The sequence below is a fragment of the Narcine bancroftii genome, chromosome 2 (genome assembly GCF_036971445.1).
Source record: "Narcine bancroftii isolate sNarBan1 chromosome 2, sNarBan1.hap1, whole genome shotgun sequence".
NCBI lineage: Eukaryota > Metazoa > Chordata > Chondrichthyes > Torpediniformes > Narcinidae > Narcine > Narcine bancroftii.
This window is the reverse complement of record NC_091470.1, coordinates 64,057,776-64,076,106: the sequence shown is the minus strand read 5'-3', so window position 1 is coordinate 64,076,106 and position 18,331 is coordinate 64,057,776. Positions and strand designations below refer to the sequence as shown.

The window sequence follows — 18,331 nt, the reverse complement described above, 5'->3', positions numbered from 1 at the left end:
CTCAGCTGGTCAAACTGTGCCTTTATGAAGCAAAGGTGAAGATACCTCACCAACGTTCTGGGCTTGAACCTTTCTTTAAGGTGTGGGGGAACATGAGAGATATTTGAGCATCTGGGAGGCTGGCCCCACCTACTAGCTGTCATAAAGACTCGAGATGGCCCCTTCGGAGAGTCAGACATGTGGAGATAGCAAAGGTACTAAGACTGGTGTGTACATTTAAGATAATTAAAGCCTATTGTACAATCTTTGCATCAGAATTATTCACACAGCAGCATTCACAATATTAAAGCTGCAAAGTCTGAATTTGATAAGATGTGGTGCCCATTCACGATTAATATCATAATCTGAGGATTTAAGTGGTGCGGATGCTCCGGGGATTCCGTCTGTTGTCTGGGGCCCTGCATTCGATTCATATTTACAATATATACAGATAACCTTGTTTTTTGTGGGGTGGGGGGGGGGGGTAGATTAGTAGGGATTTTTTTTCCTTTTATTATTAAGAAAAACAAGTAAATAATATTGTATTCAATATTATTTTTGGGCCTAGTATGAGTTATTATTTAATTGTTTCACTATTATAATTATAGAATTTGATGTCCTGAATAGGGTTTCTAATAATTATGGCTATGCTTCTAATTCACAATTGACATATGAATGATATATATAAATGATATGATTTGATTTATGTTATTATTAGTATACCTTGTGTAAAAGGCTTTTGTGAAAACCAATAAAAATATTTTAAAAATAAAAGGAAGTGGGTTTTCATTTCCTTGTGAGGCTGTTACCCCATAAAGGTGTGTTCGAACTTCAGGAAAAACAGAAAAAAGCTATTTTTGCATATGAGGGACTTGCTTGGCCTTGGTGCTGTGTTTGACTCTAATATTGAATGGATTTGAAAACATCACAATTGTAACCAATTTAACAATCTAAATCTGTCTTATTTTGAAAGCTAAGTTATGATATATCTTATCCTTGACTCTTTTACTGAGCCACACCAATAATATGGAAGCAGTCTGTGATTATAAAACCACCTGGAGAGAACAAGGTTATCAAATGGATCTATTTCTATCCTTCTTTTCTTGTAATTAATTAGAAATAGTCAATCACATTTCCATAATTCACATATTAGGAACAATCTGACCTTACCCAACAGTACGCTATTCTGTTAATATAATGGAATCCCAAATACATAATCCAGACCTAGCCTGGAGTGAGTGCAGCAAGCCAAAGGTTCCTATGCATCACGCTGGAGGAGTTGAGAGAATAAGGGAAGCATCTGACCCTAATCATGGATGTAAAGCTCCACTATCAAAGTAGATCAGGTGGTTCCAAGGTATTCCATGGCTGTGGAATGTGGAGCTGAAAGCTTCCATGCAGCTTAGACTTTACATATTTTGAGGCCTACTGTGAGAGCCTGTGGTATATTTTGTAGTCAATGCATATCTGCCAAGCACAATTTAGCAAGACTGATATATAGCCCATGGACAAATGTTATTTTTTTGAACATCAGAGGCTTTCAGCCTGTTTAGACTGGCAGATTTCCCAAGTGTTGTGTTGATATGATTAGCAGCACATGTAGGAAGTACATGTGGATCAGCAAAAGATGTGCTTCTGATTGGAGTCCAGTGGTAGATAACTGCATAGATTAACCAAGGCAACCGAGAGCTACCATTCTGCATAGGTTGAGGAAATCATAAACCTCGGTTCCCTTTATCAATGGAAATCTGGTGGAAATGTGATAACTAAACCAGTCTTGCACCACAAATCTGCTGGTTCAGATCTCAGTTATCTAACAGGGCAAGGACATCTCAACAAACAACTGCTTTGCCAGCTGTGACTTACAAATAATTTGATTCATCTTGTTTCCTTTTCTAATGTGATATGTGAGAAACTTTGATTATTACCTGGCACTTGCAAATAATGTAATTTATGAGTCCCTCTCTGCATGCAATTTTGATGAAACAAAGCAGGACAAATGTCATCTGAAGGAAGTTTCTCTGAATGTTGGAGGGAGAAACAAATGGTGCAAGATTGACAACTCAAGTTTCAACATGGATAAGACAAAGGAGATGATTATGGACTTCAGGGGGACAAGGAACGCCCATCCTCCACTACACGTTAATAGATTGATAGTGGGGAGAATGGAGAGCACCAAGCTTGTCGGAGTCCACTTAACAAGTGATCTATCCTGGACACACAACATCTCCTCACTTGTCAAGAAGGCACAACAGCGTCTGCACTTCCTGAGAAGAGTGACATGGACAAGGCTACTGCCCATCATTCTGCTAACTTTTCACAGGAGCTCTATTGGGACCATGCTGGTCAGCTGCATCAAAGTGTGGTACAGCTGCAGTAGAGCATCAGATACACAAGACCATAAAAGCAACAGAGATGATCAAGGTGGAATTGTTGTCTAAAGAGGGCATGCAAAAACAGTGACCACCCCACACACACAGCACCTTCCAGCTACTCCTGTTGGGAAACAGATACAGGAGTAAAGAGCAAGAACCACGAGGCTGTGAAACAGCAGATAGAGTCCTGAATGACTGATGAACTGCTCATAGAAATGCTCTGTGACTCTACTATTTATTTAACAAATAACATTAATATATTTTAATATTTGCGTATACAAATTGTGTATATTAAATGTTTGTCTGTGTTATGTCTGCAGTGTTTTGCACCGAGGACCAGATAACATTGTTTCGTCAGGTTGTGCTTGTACAATCGATGATAAATACACTTGAACTTTTTTGGTGATGCGCTGCAATTGCAGCTAGCTTGCTGTGGACATGACTAATGTCTTAGTGAAACACAAAAGTTTATAGACAATGTGATTGTATGAAAACACAGCAGCAGGTTGCACAGCATCCAACAGAGGTAAAGAAATATAACCGACACGTTGGGCCTGAGCGCTTCTTCAAGGTGTGAGCAACAAACAGGCAGGGGCGTGCTTAAAAAAATCTGGGGCAGATGAGAGGAAGGAGAAAAGGAAAGGGTAGGTGGATGTGGGGTGGGGGGGGGGCACAAGCATAGGTCAACAGACAAAGAGCAAAAATAGGATATGTTTAGGAGTACAGGAGAGGAAGGTTGAGAACTTATCAGGGGAGGGGGTGGCTCTGTGAAACAGAGCTGGAGGGAAGGAGAAAGAGGGAAAGGGAAAGATAATGAGACAGCTAGAGGAAAGGGAAAATAAGGATGGGAAAGGGGAGACACAGGGGTGATGGAGTGGTTAATGGAAATTGGAGGTCAACGTTAATGCCATTCTGGTTGGAGAGTGCCCAGAGGAATAGGAGGTGTTGTTCCTCCAATTTGCAGATGGTCCCAGTCAGTCAGTGGTTGAGACCATGGACAGACATGTTGGCGTGGGTATGGGGATGGGAATTAAAATGGATTGCCTTTGAAGATCCCTGCAAGTGCAGTGGACAGAATGAATGTGCTCACCAAAGGTGCTCATCTTATATTCTGTTTGCGCATCCTTCAACCAGATTGTATTAATATTGATTTCTCTGGTTTCTGTTAGCCCCCACCATCTTGTCTTGGGTAAACTTGTACCTCTCACTTTGTTCGTTTTAGATTGGTCACAGTGTTCAAGCTACCAAAAGAAAATAGACACACACACCGAGAGCAGTTCAGTTTATACAAGTCTTTATTACTAAATCTAAAGCTGAATTCACACTACAATATGCAAGCCCTTCCCAATTATACTTATCAATGCCTGGACTGGTCCCAACTGCCAAAGCGAGGTGTCGACTGCACACTTGTAGTAGGTTGTCTGGACGCCGGTAGCAGCTTCTCCACCTCCCGGACCGGGAGGTCAGTTTGGAATCTTGAAGTTCTTCTTCTTGCTGAGAGATGTTGCCACCTCTTGGAGAGTCTCAAACTTCAGCAGTGGGACCATGGCTTATATTACCTAAAAGTTATTTACTTCAGATCTTATCTCTTTGAACAAATGACTTAATTATCTTCAAGGTCTCCTGACAGTCTGCGACCAACAAAAGACAACTGCATTTCTGGGCCTCATGGTGGAAGTTAGGTAAATGTCTATTGATTCATATACATCCCTGGGCCCCATAGTGGAATTTAGATTATGTCTTCTGATGCAACTGCATCCCTTCTTGCATTAGCTGGTCTAAATCCTCCATTACAGCATCCTCCAACCAGATTGTATTGATATTGACTTCTCTGGTTTCTGTTATCCCCCACCATCTCTCTCCTTCCCTCTACCTCTGGTCTCTCTCTTTTTCTCTTTACTTGCCCCTCTTCTCCAGTCTGCATTCACAGAGCAATCCCCTCTGCTGATCAATTCTCCTATCCTTGTCCAATTATTCTCTTTTATCTGTTGACCTGTGCTCCCCTCTTCTCCCACTCCACCCTTTTTCTCCTTTCTCCCCCAGCCTTCTTAGTCAGGCACCTGCTGTTTTTTGCTCAATACCTTGAAGAGGGGCTCAGCCCTGAAGCATCAGTAAGACATTTTTACCTTCAGTGGACGCTTCTGGACCTGATAAGTTCCTCCAGCATTTCCGTGTTTTGACTAATATCTCACTGTTCAATTGTTTCACCTCTGAAGACCTGTTTTTGCACCACTTGCACACCTATTCTTCTACTGCTTTTGCCATAGATGGTCTATGAAGTTGTGTGTTTTCTCTTTGTAGGGAACAAGATCAAATCTCTCCTTCAGGATCAAGTTTTCCTTTTAGTTTTGCACATGAACACCAACACCCAACTCCAGAAGAAATTACAAAGCAGGCCAATTTGCAAGAAACATTGAAGAATCATAATGGGAAACCTTTTGGGTGCCATTGATTGGAAGTATTGATGGAGTGACAGCTATACGTGAAAACTGGTGTTTCAAGATTTTGATATTGACTGCGCTTGAAATATTAAAATGTTGTTTAAAAAAAAAATCATACAGCATTCTTCTTCAAATGTATTTAACAGAAAGAATGTTCACATACTCCTGAAGAGATCAGTGGTGTAAGGTAAGAAACAGAGCAGCCAATAAAATGAGTGTCTAATCTGGCAAATCCTTCAAATTCTTTCAACATTATTAATATTTCCAGCATTTATATTAGATTTCATTTAAAAAAGAAGTTTTATTGAAATATTAATGGATTTCATTGTATTAGGACAGAATGTACTGTATCTTAGGAAAATCTTTTCATCAGACGGATTTAATTGCGAGTATCATTCCAAAGATGAGATGATTTGAATCTAAGGCCTCCACACTTTGCTCTTGCCATCACACTGATATGGGTTAATCTTGATCTCATCTGTCCACAAGACCTTTTCCCAGAATTCTGCAGGCTCTTTTAAATATTTCTTGGGAAACTGTAATCTGGCCATCTTTTCTGTGGTTTGCATCATGCAGTGTAGACTCTGTATTTCTGTTCATGTAGTCTTCTGCAGACAATGGTTATTGACACATCCACACCTGCATCCTGAAGAGTGTTTCTGATCTGTCGGACATATGTTTGTGGATTTTTCTTCATTATGATGGAATTCTTCTGCCACCAGCAGTGGAGGTCTTCCTTGGAATACCAGTCCCTTTGCGATTACTGAGCTCACCAGTATGCTCTTTCTTCTTAATGATGTTCTAAACTGTTGGTTTTGGTAATCCTAAGGTTTAGGCAATGTCTCTTACTGTTTTATTCTCGTTTACAGCCTCATAATGACTTCTTTGACTTTCATTGGCACAAGTCTGGTCCTCATGTTAAAAAATGGCAACTGCAGACTACAAAGGTGATCAAAAGCTTAGAAGCGAGCCTAGCTCTCTTATACCTACACCAATGCAGCAATTAAATAAACCTGAGTAATCACAAACACGTGTGAAGCCAAATGTCCCAAACATCATGGTGCCCTGAAATGTATAAAAAAAAGTGCTGCAATTTCTACATGGTCAAACCAAAATGTACACAAATAACTTTGAATAAAATTTGGAATGTACACTTTAATTACATGTGAATTGTTTCAATATAAATTTAAAACTGTGGCAAATAAAGGAAAAAAGCCTGTTACGCACATTATGGAGGGCACCCTATACTGAACACTGACTTGAGGAGAATTGTTTATGATTTAGAAAATGGAGTATGTTCTAAGAAGGAGAATGAAGGAACAATGGTTACAACATAGAAACTGAGGGGGAAACAATGGTGCATTGCAGGTAAAGTGAGAAAACAAACCAATGCAAAGGTATTATGTTTCAGTGAATTATTCTTTTTTCTAATTGTCTTTGGGAGGTTAATTATATATTCTGCCCATGAGCATTCTCCACCAATTCAGGAATGTAAATATTGATTTTCATTTCAATTCTTCATGCAAAGATTTCCTAGCAAAGCACAGTGTCCATTTCATCCACATTTCAATAGTGATTGACAGCTGAATATTGGATCAAAGAGAAGTAATGGCAAGCCGAGCTATATTAGTTCAATTTACCCTTGCGTTGTTCCAGGGGTGATTAGGCAGCACCAAGAAACGAGAATCTCGGATATCCTTTGTTTTAGCTCAGTTATTGTGATTACTTCAGCTGAAAAGTAGCTCAGATTATAGCTCAAGCCTTCCTGAACTGCAAATAGTGGTACAAGAAAAAACACAAGAAGCAAGGAAAAGAAAATCCCAGGATTAGATTTCTGGTGTGAGCAGTATTACTCAAATGCTGGGAGGATAACAGTGAAATCCAAGTCAGTTACCATTAGGATTCTGTTTAGTTATTTCCTCTGATTAACATGGAGATTTGTTACCATTAAACAGCTACTGAATATATTTCAGACACGTCAGTGATTTAGCAGGATAAATACATACAGATAAGCATTTTTATTAAATAATCTCAGACAAAATCAGTTTGAATATCTCTTTCATTATCTGCAGTATCCTGGCAGACACATGGTGAATAATGTGGATTGCTAAGGGTATATTTTCCATTTGTGTCACTGTAGCAGTTGCCTTGCAAAATGGGACATGACAGCAAACAGAAGTGAAAGAGGTAAATGATTATCAGTTGGAGTGGGAAGAACAAGGTTTTCAACTTGGTGTGTTTTTCAATGATACTAGTTAGCAAAATGAAACTATGATTCCAAGCTGCTGAGGAAGGGGGTGATATAGAGGGCAGAGTATGGAATTCTCTTCCTCAAGTGGGGTGAAATAACACAGTTTCCTATTATCCAATATGGAATGGAGGGATTGCTGTTATTTGGGCGCAGATTGTGCTTGGAATGCTATAAGTGCATTCTGGTGTATAGAATGCACAGCATTCTGGCGAATAGTTCTAGATTTTCTGACAGTGTGATGTTATGTCATGACCAGCAGCAATAGAAATTCACCAAGGAAATGACATTTTAAAACAATATTTTTATTAATAAAGACTAATAATATATCTTACTTAATCTAAATTTAACCCCAACTATTTACAAGTGTGTATGTGTGTGTGTGAGTGTGTGTGTGTGTCTGTTACTAAAACCATTACAGCTTGGGCAGAATATTGAAATGCCAATTTAAAATTCAGTCTGAGAAATCTTGGGTTGCAACTCAAAACTTTTAAACTGTTGTTCAGAAGTAATTACAATGTAGGTGAGACACTGTATGATCAAACTGTTCAAAACTCATGAATCCTTATTAAGTTAATTCCAGAGAAATGTTATGAATGGTGGGCACAACTTCCCTCTTCCTTACATAGGGGGAATGAAACATGTGACTTCCTCAATGTTTTCAAATACATAGGCAAGGGTCAGACAAAATAACCATCAAAATGGTCACAATCCAAACGTAAGAATGATCTTGCTTTCTTTACCTAGATACAGGTCAAAAGTGACCATTACAATAGCCACAGCAGATGACTGTTTCCCACCACCCCTTCTCACTCAGACAAGTTGAAAATAACAGCAGTGTCTATCTCATACAAAGCTACTTCATTTCTGTCTTTCAGATGACTCTGGTTGATGATATAAAATGCTAATTCTTCAAGTGTTTCAATCACATGACTTGCTTGATCTATACTGGTTTCGGCTTCAATTTCCCAAAAGCATAAATCATCAACATCTCTTCTCACCAGATTTCTTTTCCTTAGGTAAACAATCCATTGTTATAGTCTTTAGTTGAGAGCATTAACTCTGTTTACAGCTTGGACTGGAAGCCTGGTCCAAGATGACGGCACTGCAGCATCCTCCAGCAGCCTCTTCGATCCTGGTGGCAATCACTTTACTCAAGCTAACAGACTTTTAATATACAGAGTCTATTATATTGTAGATTGTTTCCACTGTGCCAATGGTCTAGTTGTTTGTTAATTAATGTATTTTTGCACTGTTTTTTTTTAATTCACTTTGTCTTGCATAGAAATAGTGTAATCTTTGTGTTGTCCAATGCTGTTTTGTCTAGTCATGTGTCGTTTAAATGTAGCACAATGGTTTTTGGAGGAACATCGTCTCGTTTTTAAAAAAAAACTGCGTACTGCATTTGTAGTTTGGCTTTTAAATGACAAATAAAGGAAAACTTGACCCGTGCATCTGTTCAAAATATTATTATGAAATCTGTGAGTGCCTGCATCCCTGTTCCAACCCCCAAAGTAACTCACTAAAATAAAACAGAAACCTGCAACAGTGAAAATATCTTCACTTTACATTGACGTCCTTAATGTTTAAAGCATATTTATGTCTAGCTGCTTCAGATTCCAGGGAGGACCTCTCCGGGAGCCAGCACATCCAAGCAATCACAAATAATTCACACAAATGCCTCTACTTTCCAAGAAGTCTGAGGAGGTTTGGCAGCTGGTTGAATAGTCCATCGAACTTCTGCAGATGGAAAATATACCACGGATGCATCATGGCCTTGTTTGTAAAATCGAGTGCCCAGGAATACAGAAGACTGTAGAATATAGCAAACCCAACTGAGCCCATTAGGAGCTAAAACCTGCCATCTACTGAAGAAATTTCCAACATCATAAAGGAACCTCATCATTGGTCACAATCTCATTTCACTGCTGCCAAAAGTGCAGCACTCTGGGTTCAAGAACAGCTTCTATCCAACAGCTATCAGGCTCTTGAACCTCCCAGCACTAACTTAACCTTAAACTAGTCCATCTCTACCAGAGGATCTGCCTGTTCGACTAAAGCATCATTTATTTCCTTGCACTTACTGTAAAAGATTATTTATTTTTCTGTCCTTTTTTTATCTATTATTTGCTTTTTTTTATCTTGCTATATGGTGGTAATTTGATTTATTTTATTTTGGTTAATGCATCCGACATACCTTGTGGTTGCAATAAGTAAGAATTTGAGTGCATCATGTATATGACAAAACCTATCTTCTCATCAACTGTTTTTACTTGCTTTGGTGATCTTTCCACACATGATCATCCCACATTATTGCCCATAGTTCTCCTGATTGGGCCAACTCTATCTCTACTCACTCTGCTGCCTAAATCATCTCCACCAATATCCCATATGCCAAAATATTTCCACGAGGTTCCTCTCCTTTACTTTCATCATTCTCCCCGCCCCCACCCCTCCAAGCAGTGCTCACCCCATAATCTTGGCCCCAGACTCATTCTTGATGGGCTTACCTGGCCCACACCCAATCTGGCTTCCAAGTGCATTTCCCCATGATCAGCTATGACAATTTCTGTGGAGTTTATCTGAGTTTAACCGCAGGAGATTTGTTCTAACTCACTCTAGCCACAAGCATTATAGAGCATTACACCTGGGGCCTTGATACAAAAGTGACATGGACTCCCTGGGAGCCATTAAGGGATGGTGTAATTTCCAGCTTCTCTCTTTCTTTTGACACTTGCTGTTTTCCAACTTTCTCTTTGTAAATACATTCTCAATGAAGTCTCATATTTCTTGAAATATTAGTGGTATCAATATTTGCTGTAAAAATGTGCTGGAAATGCATGATTTTAAATCTGGAGGAAGATGTTCACTGCTGGTATGGCCACTGTCGCTGTATAGGAAAAAGACGGCATGGATGATATGATTGCACCAAATGGAAAACCTCCAGAGTTCTTGCATTGTTCTGGTTGTTCTCATGGGAATAATTATGACATCATTGGATGAAACATCAAAGGCACGTCAGTGCAGGATGTGAGAAGTGACAGAAAACTCCTGCTTTTATTTGCTTAGTAGCACTCAAATCTATGAAGATTCAAGGTAACCTGGCAATTTTGACATTATTGAAGTTATTTACATTCTCAAAATAGTTTCCAGGTCCGCTGAAGAACACTGTGCTGGTCTTGATCCCCTTGAGGGACTTACTTTCTGGATGCACACATTAAAGGCCAATTTATTTTGTCTGTGCCTTCTCAAGGTTTAAGTGACAGTGGCTTTATCTTGATACAAATGATCCCGATCTATAGTAAAGGTAATTCATTTCATTTCTTCACCATTTTCTCTTTTGTTAATAATCGAAAATGAATTGATATTGAATAACTGTTTGTCTTGTGCTACCCAATGCATTTCCTCCTCAGGATTTCAGACTGCATCTGTGTATTTTTGGATTTTCTCCTTTTATTTTGGAAACTGAAGGGTGATAATAAGATTCTCCAAACCACAACAGTGTCAGAAAGCAGAAACATCACGGAGAATAATGAGTCACAAAAAGAGGTAAGGATGCGGACCTGGGTAAGACTGAAAAAAATGAGAATATCATATAGAGTTGTGCATCAGTACTTCAAAAAGTAGCCCCTTTAGACAGTTATGAATATTTCCATTGCACTATCTAGCTGGATAAAATGAGTGCTGCAAAAGACAAGTTAACAAGAAAATTGTTTGTGGGCTGGGAGGTTTTGTGGAAATGTCCCTGCATCGAGTCTCCAAAAACTATTGTTATAAGGGTTTGAAATTCATGGAATATCCATTAAAAAAAAGGAAAAATTTGAAGCAGGAAATACAGAATATCTTTAGTAAATGTTGCTTCCTTATAATCCATTGCCAGTCGAGAGCCAATTATTGCTTGGACAAAATTAAATTACTTGATTCATTTCAGAAGTGAAAATGCTCTGTTGCTCAGCTATGATATTCACAGTATTTTTCTCCAATGCATGATGGGAGCTGACCATTCTTGAAATGCTACACTGGCAGTAGGTATGATAACTAGTAAGGTGTTTAAATACTCCACTCAATTCAATATCCAAATCAGAATTCAATCCTTAAACTAAAAGTACTCATCTCACACATGAGGTTGAATGCACAAGTATAATAAAAAAATAACAAGTTAAAGGAATACTTCCAGCACTCAGCTGACCTTTAACAAATAAATGCCTTCAAGAGGAATCATTTTAAAGCAGTTGCCTGAAAGTAACTGGAGGGCAAACAAGAACTTGTATCAGCTAACACTAGTATTTATGCCGGGTTCTCCATGCAACACGAGTGGATTTAGTGGAGCATCTCAGCAATAATGGTGTTTTGACATAATCTGAAGGAAAATAAAATGCTCGAAGTATTTGCAGTAGAATAAGCTTTGAAATGGTGACAGAACTACGATAAGGTTGACAGGTTTTCTGCTCATCACAAGTTTAAAGTTTTAATTTACCTTTTCTTCAATAGGGCTAAATTGAACTATATATATGACAGGGAAGCAATGAAATGAAATGATTTATGAAGAAGAGAGCATGATCTGAGTTAGATTGGGTTAGAATTGAAAGAAGTCCATTGAAGTTAATTTATATTTTAATCTCACGTTTAAGAATTAAAAGGCTAAAAGACAGGGTTATTTTACACATCTCAAGGTGATAACCCAAAATGCTGTATGAAACCTGACAAGATAGATTCCTGACAGAACTGGTAAATGGGATTAATCTATTTTTGTGGTCACCATGGTCAGAGATAATTTATCACCTTCGATAGAGTAGATTGTGCAAAATTAATTGAAATAAAGGACATTAAAATCAGAGGGCAAACAATGCTCTAGGAACTCAATGGGTCAGGAAGCATCCATGGGTAGAAATGGTCAGTCAATTTATACTTGCTGGCTGACCTGTTTAATTCCTCCAACAGTTCATTGTTTGCTCAAGATTCCAGCATTCTGAAGTTTTTATTTTTCTGTACAATAGGAGGCTTCTATTAACTTTTATCTACTTTTCCCGGATCTGGGCATCTGTGGCAAAGCCATCATCCATTTATTTATTTATTTAAACAAACAGTACGGTAACAGGCCCTTCCGAGCCTGAGCCCGTGCTGCTCAATTACATCTATTTGACCTGCAAACCCTAGTACGTTTTGAATGGTGGGAGGAAACAGGAGCACCCAGAGGAAATTCATGCAGACACAGGAGAACGTGCAAACTCCTTATATACGGTGCCAGCTTAAAAACCGGGTCGCTGGCACTGTAACAGCCCTGCGCTAACCACTAGGCTATCCGTGTCACCCCCTCTTTACCATATGGCGGTGAGCCATCATCATGTACTTCTGGACTCGTTCTGGTGAAGATAATCTCATGGGGTGGATGGGGAGTGAGTCCAGGATTTGGATCACGCACTGAGCAACCAGCACAGATCTCCAAGTCAGGTTAGTGCACTAACAGGAACCAAACCTGCAGATGGTAGGGATCCCATTCACCAGCTGATCCTGTTCTGCTCGGTGCCCTTCATGTCTCCTTACAGGTTCCTGCATTGAACTCTGTAATTTTATAGCAGAGGGAATAAACCATCAGAATGATGGATGAAGTGCCAGTCAAGTGAGCTGCTTTGCTGTAAGTGGTGTTAATTTCTTCCGGGCACGTAGCTGGTCCAGTGAACGCTTTGGTCAAAGGTATGTCTCAGGATGTTAAGGATGGGGTTGAGTGATGGAAATGTCATTGAATTGCATGAGTAGATCAATTTGGATCAACTATTTGACACCTGTGGCTGAAAAAGGTTTAGTGAGTGTTTTTCATTATTCCACTCAATGCTTTTAATTCATTTCTCTCACTTACATGAATTACTCTGTTACATGAATTGCTAACTGTGCGACATGGTTAGAGCAACACTATTACAATGCCAGTGACTCAGGTTTGAAAATGGCACTGCCTATAAGGAGTTTATATATTCTCCTGTATCTGTGTGGGTTTCCTCCGGGTGCTCTGGTTTCCTCCCACCCTTCAAACTTACGGGGTCTGTAGGTGAATTAGGGTGTTTGGGCAGCATGGGCTTGTGGGCCGGAAGGGCCTGATACAGTGTTGCATGTATGTATTATTTTATTATTTAAATACATTTGAACAACTTTTAATTGCACCTGAGCAAGAGAAATATTTAAATGCTGTTCAGATGCCTTTGGCAGCATCGTGCGCTGTTTGGGCTTGGGACCTCAAGGATTCCTGCCTGAGATCTGACCTCTGCTCAGATGGTTATTGCATCCTGGCCTGATGACAATTGAATGCACATAAAGTACAACAGCAGAAAAAGAGAAGGAAGATACAGTAGATGAAGTGATAACTACAGTACATGCAAATAGCAATCAAAATACTGCATAAATGGGGTCCCCTCGTATGTAAAAATAAAACATCAAGTCAAATTAAGATTTTATCATCTGATTGTACAAGTACAACCCGATGAAACAGCGTTCTTCGGTCCTCAATGCAAAGCACCAGACATACAACCAGACATAACACACCTATAGACAAACCATACATATGCAGGACAAGTATTCATATATACAAATAAGTAAATAAATATTGTTTTATGAATATGAGAGTCTCGGATGGTTAGTGTGAACAGTTACTTTGGTCATTCAGCATTCTCACTCCCTGTAGGAAGAAGCTGTTCCTCAGCCTGGTGGTGCTGGCTCTGATACTCCTGTATCTCTTTCCTGATGGGAGCAGCTGAAAGATGCTGTGTGCAGGGTGAAAGGGGTCCTCAATGATTTTGTGTGGCGTCTTCAGACAATGATCTCAGTAGATCATGTTGATGGAGGGGAGGGAGGCTCCAGTGATCCTCTCTGCCATGCTCATTGTCCTGTAGATTGTCCTCCAATCCATTTCTCGGCAGTGACCATACCACATGTGGATGCAGCTGGCCAGGATGCTCATGATAGAGCTCCTATAGAAGGTTGACATAATGGTGGCAGGTAGCCTTTCCTGCTTCAGTATTCTCAGGTAGTACAGTCACTGTTGCACTGTTGCACCTTCCTGTCAAGTGAGGAGATGTTGAGTATCCAGGATAGTGAAGTCCAAGGAACTTGGTGCTCTCCACTCTCTTACTGCAGAGTTGCTGATGTGTAGTGAAGGTTGTCATTCCTGGTCCTCCTGACCTCCATGATCATTTCTTTTGTCTTGTCCATGTTGAGACTCAGGTTGTTTCTCTCACACCATGTCATGAGATTTCCACCTCTTCACTGTAGATCTACTCATCATTGTTGCTGATGAAGACAACTACAGTTGTGTCATCTGCAAACTTAATGATACTATTAGAGCTGGATCTGGCTATGCAGTCGTGGGTCAGTAGCGTGTATAGGAGCAGGATGAGCACACAGTCCTGAGGCGCACCAGTGCTCAGTGTGATTGTGTTCGATGCTCTGCTACCCAGACAGACAATGGTATTTCTGTTAGGAAGTCCAACACCAGAGAGAGGTGTTGAGTCCCAGCAAAGATAGGTTGTCCACCAGCCTCCGCGGAATGATTGTATTAAATGTCGAGCTGATGTCAATGAGCAGCAGCCTGCCACGGGAGTCAAGGTGAAGTGAAGGGACAAGGCTATAGCATCATCTGTGGAATGGTTTCTTCTATAGGTGAATTAAAGTGGATCCAGCATCTCTGGGAGGTGAGCTTTGATGTGTTCCCTCACCAGACACTCAAAGCATTTCATAATGGTGGAGGTCAGTGCCACAGGATGGTAGTCATTGAACTGTTTGGGAGCAGGATGATGATGGCATGTGGGACTTACAAATCCTATCCATTTAAATTCTGAGGGTTAGTACACTAACAATAACTTGCTAAATAATATGAATGATCACAGTGTATAATATCCTATTAAATTAAGCAAAGGAGATTGGCAAATTAATTTAACCTCTCCTGCTTTAGTTTATTTGGAGAATTTTCTATATGTATTTATTAGTTCTTGAATAAGCAATACCCTATTTGCTTTATTCCTAGGTACACCAAACCTGTCATAGAATTATACTGTTCAAAAATATTCCCATACTTATCAGCAAGACGGTACACATTGAACATTGCGTCTTTGCAAAGATTAAAAGTCGTACAGTGACAGATGGTTGCAGAATTTAGATCAGAGTTTTAAAATGTCTGATCCTCATTAAAAGGAATCTAAGTGCAGATCTCTGAAAATGTTCCAGTGTCTGTCTAGTTCTATGTGAATGGTTAGTTAAAAGAGTGGAAATTATCAATCAGTCCCCTCATTGAATTAATAGCCTCGATTGCATAATGAGCCTTATATAATTATTCTGTCTTTTCAAGGAACATAAAGAAAGAGGCCTTTTTATTTTTTTTTGTCCTTGCACTTTGCTGAAAACAAAGTCTGATTATATCCTTTGTACAGGAACCTATTTGTTCCAGCTGCTCTATTTCAATGCCAGATAAAATTCAAAATGCAACCCCATCACCAACTCATACCTTAATAGAAATAATGAGAAGCTGGAGGAACTCAGCAGGTCAAGCAGAATCCATGCATCAGTCTCAAAAAAAGGGTCCTGAGTCTAAATGTTGACTGGCCATTCCTACCCATGGATGTTGCTGAGTTCTTCCAGCTTCTTATTATTTGCTCAAGATTCCAGCATCTGCAGTTTTATTTTAGTTTCTCAATACCTTATTGTGGATGTTTACATCACCTAAGCTACTGTGTCTGGCCTCTTGTCGGTCGTGGTCGACCATGGGTACTGCACCACTTCTTTGTTGAGCTTGCATTGACTGTGGCTATTGAGGCCGATCCTGGAGTGGCAGGCTCTGCCACAGTTGCTGCATGTGTAGGGCATCGTTGAATTGTTGTCTGCTCTCCGCTCCTCAAATTGACTCAAGATCACTCTCTCACCTTGCTCTCTAGGTGTTGATGAAGAGTACCTCGCCATTTGTTGTGGTCATCTGCTGTATCCTCCCAGCACTCTGTTGATTTGGCAGTCTACCATCCTTCAAATGATTGACATGGCCCTGCCAGTGCAGTCTGCATTGTCTTAAAAGTGTGAACATTGTGAGAAGCCCAATGTGGGAGAGGACCTCAGAATTTGGGTCTTTGTCTCTCCAGGTGATGCTGAGGAGTAGATGGTCCATTAGGAGCTACCATACAGGAGGGTGCTGATAATACATGCATTATACACAGCAGTCTTGGTCTTTGTTGTAAGTTTTAGCTTCTCCCAGACCCACGAGGAGAGTTGAGCAAGGATTGATGCTGCTCTGCTGGTATGCTTATTGGTTTCAGCATCGAGGGAGAGAGTGTTGCTAATGGTCAACCCCAAGTACGTGAACTCATGGACCACTTCTAGATCGTAGTTGTCAATGGTAATGACTGGTGTCTTCACTACATTCTGGGCAAGGACATTAGTTTTTTTTATGGTGATGTTAAGTCCGAACTCCTTGCATCCCTGAGAGAAGCGGTCCATGAGAGTCTGTAGACGCTGCTTGGTCTGCAAGGTTATAGCAGTGTCATCAACAAAGAGCGTATCACATAGTAAGATTTTTCACAACTTTGTACTTGTTCAGGCCTGCAGGGTTGAACAGCTGCCCATCAGACGTGGTGTGCATGTAGATTCCTTCGTTCGACGTCCCAAATGCGTGCTTCAACAGCAGAAAAAAGAAGGACCAACACGCATCCTTGTTTGACTCCACTACGAATAGTGAAGGGTTCTGATGAGCTGCCATCGTACTGAACAGTAGCCCTCTTATCGTCATGAAATGACTTGATCATACTTTGGAGTTTGGGGAACAGCCAATCTTGAGGAGAACCTGAAAGTCCCCATTGCTTCTGACAAGGTCGAATACCTTGGTCAAGTCGATGAAAGTGACACAGAGGGATTTCTGTTGTTCCCTGCACTTCTCCTGGAGTTGACGGAGTGAGAAAACTTTATTGTGGATACCTTACTGTGGATGTTTACAGCACTTCAGCCACTAGGAAGTAACAAAAAAAACACATTGAATGTGGGTGCTGACCATAACTCTGCAGTGAGATGTTTTCTCCTTTCCAGCAACTCAGGTGAAATGCTTTGGTGAAACAATTGGAGAGGAGGTCCAAACACTGCCAATCTGGCTGCTGTTAAGTTGAATTTGAAGAGATCCTAGGTCTCTGGCAGTCAAAGGGTTAAATGTTATCCCAAGTGTTACCTTTTTCGATCTTTAATCAGACAGCCTAGATGTCACAGACAAGACAAATCTTTATTGTCCCTCCCTAATTGCCCTTTGAAATAAACAGCTTGCCAGGCAATTTCACAGCTCAGCTGAGTCCATCTTGTTGGAGTCACATTAAGGCAGATTTGCTTCCATGGAAGATGTCAATGGACCATTTCAGGTTTTAAGACAATCTAGTAATGCTGCAGTCACCATTTTTCTATTTTCTGCATTTCTGCAGTGGATGAGGGAACCACATGCAATGCTGACATTTATTTTCTATTGATAAGTGCTCCTGAACCAAGGCAGAAGTTCAGAGTCAACTGCATTGGTGTTATGGTCACATACCTGGCTGGACCAGGTAAGAAAGATTTCCTTCCCTGCCAGATATCAATGGACTAGACAGGTTGTGCAACAATCCTCTACTTTCATGATTACCATTAGAGAAAGTACCCTTTTTATATTTAATTTCAGATCTTTACTTAATGAACTGAAATTAAATTCCAGAGACATCACCATGGAATTCAAATTTCTGCACATGGATCAGTAGGCCCAGAACCCTGGCAGCTTGCCAAAGATTTACCCATTACACCGCACACTTTAATATTATATTTTTAATTTCAGATTTATGAACTTGCATGAATTTAAATTCCCCTGCTGCTGTGGTGGTACTCAAACTTGTCTTCATATAAATAATCCAGGCCCTGGGCTCTAATCCAGTAGTTTAAGTACATTCTTGACTGGACAGCACAGGAGCAGGCACCTTGACCTGCAATGATCATGGTAATCATTTTACAAAATTATACTAATCCCATCTGCTTACACATGATCTATATCACTCCATTCCCTGCATGTTCATGTGCAACTTAGATGTCTGCACCCCACTAACCCTCCAGTAGTATGTTTCTGGCATTTACCACTGTGTAAAAAAACCCACCTCCTTTATGTTTTCCCCCTCTCCCTTTTATATGACATTTTAATCTTTGGAAAATGACTCTATTTATCCTGTTAATGCCACTCATAATTTTATGAACCAACCAGATACTGCAGAGAAAACTATCCAAGTTTGGCTAACCTCTTCTTTTCAGCCATGACTTTC

General features: G+C 40.1%; 1 long non-coding RNA gene across 4 annotated transcripts in view; it reads left to right on the top strand.

The window, feature by feature from the left end:
* The first annotated feature begins 10,055 nt into the window (after nt 1–10,055).
* The window catches only part of LOC138752364 (uncharacterized), a 98,007-nt gene continuing 89,731 nt past the window's right edge, over nt 10,056–18,331 (top strand). For all 4 annotated transcript variants that reach the window (XR_011350563.1, XR_011350562.1, XR_011350560.1 and 1 more), the window contains exons 1-2: nt 10,056–10,350; nt 10,457–10,592. This is a non-coding gene — a long non-coding RNA (uncharacterized lncRNA). The remainder of the gene's footprint in view (nt 10,351–10,456; nt 10,593–18,331) is intronic.